This window comes from Lonchura striata, chromosome 3 (genome assembly GCF_050655825.1).
Source record: "Lonchura striata isolate lonStrDom1 chromosome 3, ASM5065582v1, whole genome shotgun sequence".
Classification (NCBI taxonomy): domain Eukaryota; kingdom Metazoa; phylum Chordata; class Aves; order Passeriformes; family Estrildidae; genus Lonchura; species Lonchura striata.
The window spans coordinates 79,634,886-79,644,200 of record NC_140705.1 but is presented as its reverse complement, the minus strand read 5'-3'; the positions used below and the strand labels follow the sequence as shown (position 1 = coordinate 79,644,200).

The 9,315-nt window shown below is 35.5% G+C and overlaps 1 long non-coding RNA gene across 1 annotated transcript; it reads left to right on the top strand.

Moving 5' to 3' along the window:
* Positions 1 to 237: 237 nt before the first annotated feature.
* Positions 238 to 8,473, top strand: LOC144245997 (uncharacterized). Its single transcript, XR_013339593.2, has 3 exons — positions 238 to 1,997; positions 4,082 to 4,152; positions 7,072 to 8,473. It is a non-coding gene; the product is annotated as an uncharacterized LOC144245997 (long non-coding RNA).
* The last annotated feature ends 842 nt before the right edge of the window (positions 8,474 to 9,315 follow it).

Here is a 9,315-nt window from a genome sequence, read left to right as displayed (position 1 = left end):
AAAGAAAAAAAAAATTAAGTTGCAAGAGGAAAAGGTCTTTAAATTCACTGTTTGGTGTTTATCAAAACAGCAATTTTAAATTAAAAAGTATGTTGAATTAGCATTAATTGTGAAGTTTACCTGTTTTTCTGAAATGGAATATGAGAGCTGGATCTGCATTTCATTTAACCTCAAGCAATATGGATTGAATTTACTTCATTGGGAATTTTATAAAAACTTGAAAATAAAAGGTTTCATTCCAAGTAAAAGTTCCATTTTGAAAAGGATAGGCTTTTTTACTTATCCATTAATTAATAACTAAGTTTGATTCCCCTGAGCATATTTGTCAGTTCTAGTTCATACTGTAAGATTTAAGTGAGAAGAAATTACAGAATGAGTTAAACTTTATGATTCAAAGAATTCCAGTTCACTGTAAGGAGCTGTAAAGTAAAGCACACCTTTATTGGCCTGGTCATTGGGAGCATGTGGCATGCAGGGGGTTCATACCAAAAAGATAGGCTGGAAATAAATCCCCAAAGACTGATGTCTATAGAGCAGGTATTTGCTTATTGCAGCGCTGGTGGGTGAGGGGGATATCTCCACCTAGCTCACCCACCTTTGTCAAGTGCTGTGGTATATTTATGCACATTGTATAGAAAGTTTATATCAGGTTATATTGGTATAAAAAGCTATGATTTAAGTTATATAAATATAAAAAGGTTTTAGGTTATGTAAGTGTAGAAAGTTATAATTCAGATTATATTGATGTCTTGTTACTCAGGTTGTATAAGCACCTCGTAACGTTGACCTAAGTTGTATAGGCATCATGGTTAACGCCACACCTCCATGTGCATCTCTGTTGTGCTCATCTTACAGTGGTTATTTATTGGTTTACGAGTTTGGCACCTGCCCTGTTTGTTTGTTTATCTAAAGTTACAGTCTTAAGGGATTGGAGTCTGACTAACTTGTGGTTTTCTTATCTTCTGTTACAAATGTGGCACACTATTCTTATCCAATACATTCATCACACCTATTTTGCTAATGCTTACTTGCATTATTGCACACCTTATTGCTGTATCAGTTATACTTCATCTGACATTGTGCAATAATTATGTTCCTATTCTATTGTGCAATAATTATGTTACTATTCTTTTATTACATTTTTCTGTGCTTTGTGACAGGTCTTCTATTAGTCATAAAAACAACCAGTAGCAGCTAGTAAGCATTCTTCAGTATTGCTTAGTGCATGCGGGTTAAGACCTTGTCCTGCAGAAAAAGCAGTTAGCCAAACCCATTCGCTCACATTCCTTTCCCTTATCATCACAGTCCACTTGTTTTTGTTTTTCTCCAAGAGCAGTTAGCATTAGGCATAGCATCAACCATTTGCTTATCATCTGGGACTAGGCTTCTTGTGCAAAAGTGGCTGGTAACACCTAATTTTTATTAATCTATGCTTTATACTAAGGTGTTTGTGTTAAAGGAGTGCTGTGTTTCATTTAGCAAGTTATAATTGATATGAATTGTTCTTACTGATGTCTCAAATCTTCATACTTACCAAGTTTTGCTTTGTTTCTTGTATATGTTTTAAGGTAAGAAAAATCTCACACTGTCACTCATGCTAAATACATCCCTTTATGTCTCCTGTTCATCACAGACAATCCATCATTTGCAGTGTTTCAATCTGGTAATTTGCTCACACAGAATCACGACATCATTTTAATGTATAAAACATCTACTCATCAATATTAGGAAAACTTAAGTTCTACAGGTGAGCAAGGGGACATAGTGCCCATGAAATCTACACAGGGTGTTGGGATTAAATTTGGATGAACTATGATATGTTTTCAATTGCATGGACAAATGTTGTGAAATGATCTCATGTTTTTACTCTTTCTGTTAGACAGGGCTATGAAGAGCTGGAAAGACAACTGAAAGAAGTCTTTAAAGAGAGGAGCAACATACTTCATCAACTGTTAAAGACTTCTAAAGAACTTCAGGGAATTAAAGTAAACCTCCAGGTTAGATTCTGTCTCAGTTATCTGTAAGATTACTTAATTACCTCAACATTTTCTTTTTGGTGTCTTTTAATTACAAAAAATATGTTTCTTTTTAAAAATCATTAAATATGTGAATAATTATTATTTTGTTTATTTTGTTGATCTTCTATTAAACATAAACCTGATAGTTTCATAGAAATTTTCATCCTAATGTGTTTGGGCCTTTATCAACTCAATAAAAATAAAGAAAATATGAAAATAGAACATAGAAGAAGGAAGGGAAGGACAAGAAATACAGAGTATTAATGGGGCTGACACATTTGAAGCATGGACAGACGACTCTTCAGCTAATTAAAGTTGAAAAGAAGGATATTTTATTGCAGTGCTGGACAAACGTGGAATCATTTCTAGATACATGTCCAAGACTCCTGCCCTCTATTTTTACAGAAAAGATTTTATGTATCCAGGCAGTTTCTAAGGACACATAATACATCATCATTACCTGCCCACTTCGTATTATAATCAGCTGAATATCCATTACAGCTGAATTGTGTTGGTGGGAGTTTGAAATTGGGGAGGGGTCGTATGGGAGGAAGAAAGTTGTCTTCCTCATGGTGAGCTCTTAGCCTATAGCCAGTTAGCAGGACCTTTTGACCTGCTAGTCACAGTCCAAGCCTCTCTTAACTGTTGGATTATTCCTGAAGTGAGGTATTTCTATGGTCTCTGCTTCTTCACAATTGCTTCATCTGTCTTTGTCACATCTAGCTTCTCTTTCTTAATGTATTTTTTACTCTTTAACTGAGATACATGATCTTTGCTAGCTAACTTAGTTTCTTAACTAATTTTAAAATCTTAAATGAAATACGTAATAATCTACTATCCCAATTATATCCCCCTCTGGCCCCTTGACTCACATTTGTACTGGCAGCTACTGAAAAGGATGGCCTTTGCTGTTGCAGGTTGGATCTTTGCTGCTGAATTCCATACACTCAACTTAATTTAGTTGCTCAGTTTACCTTTCTGACATGTCACCTACACAGTCTGACTGGATTTACTGCAGGGCATTGATTTACAAATTTGGCTGACAATCTGTGCTAGATGAGCCTGAAGTGAGAGCTGAGACTCGTTTTCATTTAACTGCTATGCCATGGTTAGACTGAAAGGGCAATAAACTAACTCTGAACTCAAATCAGCTCCTCAGAGGAAAAACTAAATTGAAAGTGTTTCCCTGGATTTGAGGTCCAGATATTCAGCTGAGGGAGCACCTGTCTTTTCCCAGTAGAGTCTGTTGGTCTGCTGAAAACATTTAGACTCATTATCAGTTGAAATTGGTCTCTGTATTTCATGCCATTTTAAAATAAATTATTTTTCTGACAATACATCTTTGTAAGCTAGCTGGGAAAAATGAAAGGAGAAGAAGCACTCTTATCTGTTCTCAGGAGAATACCAGTGGTGTGTATCAGTACCGGGCTATATTATAGTATTATGTTATATTTTCTTATGTTCCAGACTTCCCTGGTTTTAATTAATCAACCTTTTGATCTTTGGGGTTTTTGGTTTGGGAGTTGGGTTTAATTTGGGGGTTTTTTGAGTGTGTTATCACCATTACTGCAGACTTTTTTTTATTTTTTAGAGAAATATGCTCTCCTTGTAGCAAATTTCTTTTAGAATGTAGCACAGTTGAAGGTAATATTCAGCAAAATTACACTGTGAAATATTTTAAACTCAACACTACAGAGATCTTGGTATAGGCAAAGAGCTGTAGTATTATCTTCTGTATATATACACTTAACTTGGTCATAAAATTCTAATGCTTTCAGTCATTCATCTGTTTCTAAATCTGCTTGCATTTATCTCACATTTACTGTTTCAGAAATACAGAGCTGTGTATGGTTAACTGTGTTTGAGCTACAGTAAAGAAAAATCAGACTATTCTTCCAATTTTCTTAAGTGGTAATGTCTGCAATTCACCATTTTAGGAACAAGGGCTAAATACTTTTACAGATTATTAATAAAAAGGATCTCTTTAATAGAGTTTTCTGGGTTTTTTTTTTGTTTGGTTGGTTTTGTTTTTTTTTTTTTTTTTTTGTTGTTGTTGCTATCAGTCTTTAAAAAATGATGAAGCATCAACCAAAACTGATGTACAGAAACTTCTGGAAATTGGCCAAAACCAAAGGTAAAACCCTCACTTCCTTCTTTTTCTTTCCATTTCCTGACTAAAAGCTGTCAGACTAGCAAATTTCACCTTTCCTTTTACTATAAACACTGCTGTATTCCAGAATCTGCTAATTGTAACAGTAAAATAAAGGCAGAAAATACTCTTTTTGAAACAAATGATGAATTTACTGATGTTTGACATATGATAGGAAAATGTATTAAAATGGTATGGTGAGATATCTGCTAAAGAAAGACATTGAAATTTAAAGGAAATTTTAGTCATGAAATATTCCTTAAAAAATAAATTCAGGATTTTTAGAAAATTAAATGACTAAAGTGTCTAAATCTCTAAGTTTGGATATGATGACATTTATTCAAAGCTCTTAATTAAATATTTATATGTGTAGACACTCAAAATCATTAGTCCATGTGCAAACAGGAATACTTCCACTGGGTATTAGTGATGAATGGAGTTAGAAAGAGAAAGAAGTATTAATTTCAAATTATTCATTGAGCACTTAAAAAGTTATTTCTCATGGCTGGGAACTTGCATTCCTTAGTCCTTAGTCTCAATTTCCCTAGTGCTTCATTGTGAGTAAGTCTCATCATTCTGTCTCTTCATTTTTAAAATTCAGCCCAACAAACAGCAACATCAATACAATTTTAGTAACAAGAAAACATAACTAATATAGTGACCACTTTTGCTGGAAAAATAGTATATAATGAGTGCATCTATACTTCATATTTCTCCCTAGGAAAAATGTTTAATAAGAAAAATTATTGAAGTTCATACTTCCTTCATTGTTGGAAATGCAATAATTAAATTCCATGGCCATCTTACATCTACATTCAGTGTAGATGCACACATGAAAGTATGAATAAAATTGCATTGCTACCTTGTGAGAAAATTACCTTTATATCTTAAATACCCAATATATAAGGTCTGCAATACAATACCAGTGGAATTTCTTATTTTTACTGTGATCCATAACAATCTTTCAGGTATTCCAGACAAATAAATTCTAGAGGAAAGACTTTAGCTACTGTCCTATTTAAATACATATGTGGCTTGGATATGACTGAAGGTGTAACATCTCAGCATCATAGCTGTCCTTCACACAGACAAAATCCGTCATCATACATGAATGCAGTTTTGTGGTGGTTTGATTGTTGTGCAATTTTCCTTTATAAAATTGAGACATGAATTGATTAAAAGTATTAATGGACTGTTTAGTAAATAGATCTTAGTTGCATATGGGAAAATTGAGTCTGCTGAAAGAAAATTTTATTACGTATTTCAAATATTCTTCCTAATCTCCTCTGTAAATCACCACTTGCAGTCTCTCAAGTTCCACCCTAAAATATATCTTGATTTTGCTTCTGAGACATCGAATGCACTGCACAAGAGCAGTTCCCAGAAATAAAAAGTGCAATCTGCTGCTGAGCAGCCCACTCCATCATTCAGAAAATGAAAGGTTTTTACAGTATACTGCAAGGAAATGCTTTGGGGCTACTACTGTTGCCAGCAGTTTACATACTTACTAGATTTCATTTCCAGAGAGGTGTAAAAGTTCAACGTATGAAAGAGGAATTTAAAATGTGCCAGGGAATCTTCCTCATAGAATTTCACTGGGGAAGGGTCACAGTTTATTTGCCAGGGTCCTCAGGCTACCTTGTATCTGCAGTAAATGAAGAAAAAAGAACATAATATTATGCTTAAATCTATTGTGTTGAAGCCAAAATTCAAAACATATCCCAATATTAATGTTGTGATCTTTCTTTGAACAAACATGAGCTGCAGACTTGGTCTGAGCACAACTTTGATTATACTCTACAATACAGTAAAGTTTAGAGTACTAGAATGTCAGCTTTTGTAAGTAAATGTTCTGTTGACTTCAGAATAGATTTTTTTTTAAATTCCTTTTGTGCAAATTGTTCAATAATACCCAAGTTCCAAGTAAAACTTAGTCACTTACTATAATGCCCCCAGTTTTATTCTGTGTATCATCAACACTGTGCAACGATGGCATCTTTTAGTGCTGATGGTATATTGTTTTCATGCTGCTCAATCACTCTTTTAATTAAATCTGTTTTATACTAGTGTTGCCAAAATTGCTGAAAGTACTCGGGGTTATCAGCTAAAAAAAATTATCTAACAGGTGGCAAGTTCTTTTAAAATTATGTGGTTTCCCTTCAGTTTAGTTTTCACAGGACTAAATTATTGTATGTTACTGTCTGTAAATCCAGTTGTCTTGGTCTTCATTGAGAGTTTATCCATGCAAGCAGCAATCCTCCAAAAGCCCTACAGTTCCTATGAAATATGTCATTTTACTACTTTGCTACATCTCCGAATTGTTTCATGTGCTGTGGGTAGAAAATTCCCACAATTTAGAGAAAATCTCCGGCTGAATCAGTAATGCAGAGGGTTTTCACTTGATTCAAATAAACCAAATCCAAGCAATTATCCTGCTCTTTTTTATTTTTATACCAGAGTCTTCTACTGAATTTTTTGTTGCTTGTCTCTAGAAGGTGCCATATGAGGTTGAATTTTACCAGAGCATGATTTATTTGTTTATTTTAAAGCAGATATAAGCTAGTTCTTATTGATAATAGTATGTCTCGATGACAGTGGATTTTCACTTGCCTACTTTTCTCACTTTTTTGGTGTGAATCATTTTTGTTAGAAATTATGCACTACCAGATGTTTTGCACAGCAGGCCATTCAGCAGACATAAACGGTGGCCACTTTGCATCATAGATTGATTTTTATTTTGCATTGGCACTATACTTCATGGAGCCGTTATGATTTAATTTGGGAGACTCACAAAGTAATCTGTTTCCTACTCTGAATAATTAAAGGTCAATTTTTAAATCTGAATAAGTATTTCCTAGTGGACACTTGTGTTGAAGTTTGTATTCTGTGTTTTCAATAACCTAGGGAAATGAAATCTCTCCAGGAAGCCTTTCAAAAGCAGCTTAATGAGGAAGCTGAGAAGGCAGAGAAGCAGCAGGCTACCATGAGTGTTTGTCTTTCTTTCCTTATTTTTGTTTTTCTTCTGTTTTTTCTTAATCTTGCCTTGAGAATTTATTAGCTTAAAAAACTTTGTAAAAAAAGAATGGATTTCATATATATGTTAGTACTCTGCAAGCTTCAGAAGAAAGGATCTGGAAGAAGTTTTAATGTTCTAAAATATTAAGATTACTTCCCTTATTTCTTTGGAATTTATGGATGTTTATACACTTCTGGAGACTTTAGACAGGAATTTTAGGCCTAAGTCTTCTCCCTGGGGAGAAGATCTTCATGGACCCTCATGTCTCATCTATACTAATATAGACTGTCATACATCTATTGACTTTTTAGGAATTACTATTGGTTTTCACCAACAAAATAGATAGTAGAGTGTCTGATTTTGACCATAGTGAAACTAATTATCATTCTAGAAGGTATTATTAAGTCCTATTAAGATTTCATACTTTATTGAAATTCTGTTTCTGGACAAACTGCACAATTGTTTTGACTTTCATGTAGCAATATGATGTTTTGTAGCATAAACAGACACATTTTGCTACTGTACGGGAAAAAAAAAAAGGCAGAATCATGTTTACTAAGATGAAAAAAGGAAATTTTTCATATGTTGGTTATTAATATTCCTGTAACATGGACACAACTGAGCATAAGTTGCTTAGATAATCTCCAGAGGTTCCTTCAAACCTTAAGTGTTTTATGATTTGAAATCTGGATTTGAAAACAACCTGCTAGAAGTGTTTATAGATCTATTTTCTATTTCATATTGGATAACTACAGTTTTCTTTACTAACATTTTGCTGTCTTCCAGGGTCACAAAGCAAGGGTTTGTCCAAGACAGACAGTGTAATTATTAAATTCAACAAATATTTACAGTGCCTTATTTCATATGACTGTGATTTGTATGTGGCTTTATTCCCTTGGTGAGCAAAATGTGAGAGTGTATGTTTTCCTACCTTCTAATTAGAAACAGCTTGGATTGTGGACCAAACTATTCCTATTGTAGGTTTCTTTCAGTTAATCTCTTTTTTGAAAACAAATTTTTTCCCTTTGTTGCTCAAAGATCTGAAAAGTAAGGATACTTTCTGTTCTTGTGTACCACACAACATAAAATTAGTGTATTTTTGGACTTTTATTTTTGTCTAGAGAAAAAAAAAAGAACTTTTATCCTGAAAAGAAGTAATCTGAAAGCGGTATTGAGTTTGAAAATGACAGCATATTTTGGTGGTCTTTCTAGCCAGGACAGTATATCTCCAGAAAAAAACGAAACAAACTGCACTTCTTTTAAGTACCTTTTGTACTGAGACAGTCTATAAATTATCTGCCGCGCTCCCGCCCCGGTTCCCTTTGTCTCAGCCCCGGCTAGCTCTTCTCTGGGGCGAGAGTGGGCGATGGAGGCACCCTCCGCCGCTCCCTGCTGGGGTTTGGAGAGTGCCTTTGTGGGTTCCCGGCAGCGCTAGCAAGCCTCGCGGTGGTAAATGAAGAGCGGATCCTGCTGGGGGCTAAGTCCAAGTTTATTGTAGCCCAACGGGGCCAAATATCCTAGAACGATGCCAGCCAACAGGAACAAGCACAAGGTGCTTGCACTGGCTTATAAACTGTAAGGGAGGGGTATCCAACGACCAATGGGGATAGGGATAGGGGGTGGCTCCGGGATGGGGGGATATGGTGGGGTCCAATGGGGGAAGGATATGGGGGGAGCCCCAGGTCCTCGCCCAATCACCCGGTGCCCTGAGTAGAAGCTTCTGGATGGATGGGAAGGGGCACCGAGTGATAGACAAGGCACCCGGGGGGGGTAAAGGGAAAGACTGCGCCCCTTCCAGGGCGATGGACAGCCACTGGAGAGGCGGGAAGGGAGGACAAGGCGGGAAAACTGGGGATAAACCAAGTTGCACACGGGGGTACAAAGGAATGAACCAATACATAATACAGGGATAATAAAACATATACATAACGCAACTCCACATCTCCTCCTTTTTTTGTTTAAAAAGAAAGAAAGGTGAAGAGGATAAAGTAAGTCTTTAAACGGGGGCTGCACAGTTTCTGGGCTCATCTTGAAACTAGATGTTGTTTTTTTTTAGGAAGTTCTTCTTCTTGGAACCCTTCCTTGTTCAAGGGTTCCAGTTTATCACTACGCTAAAGCCTGTAATAAACACA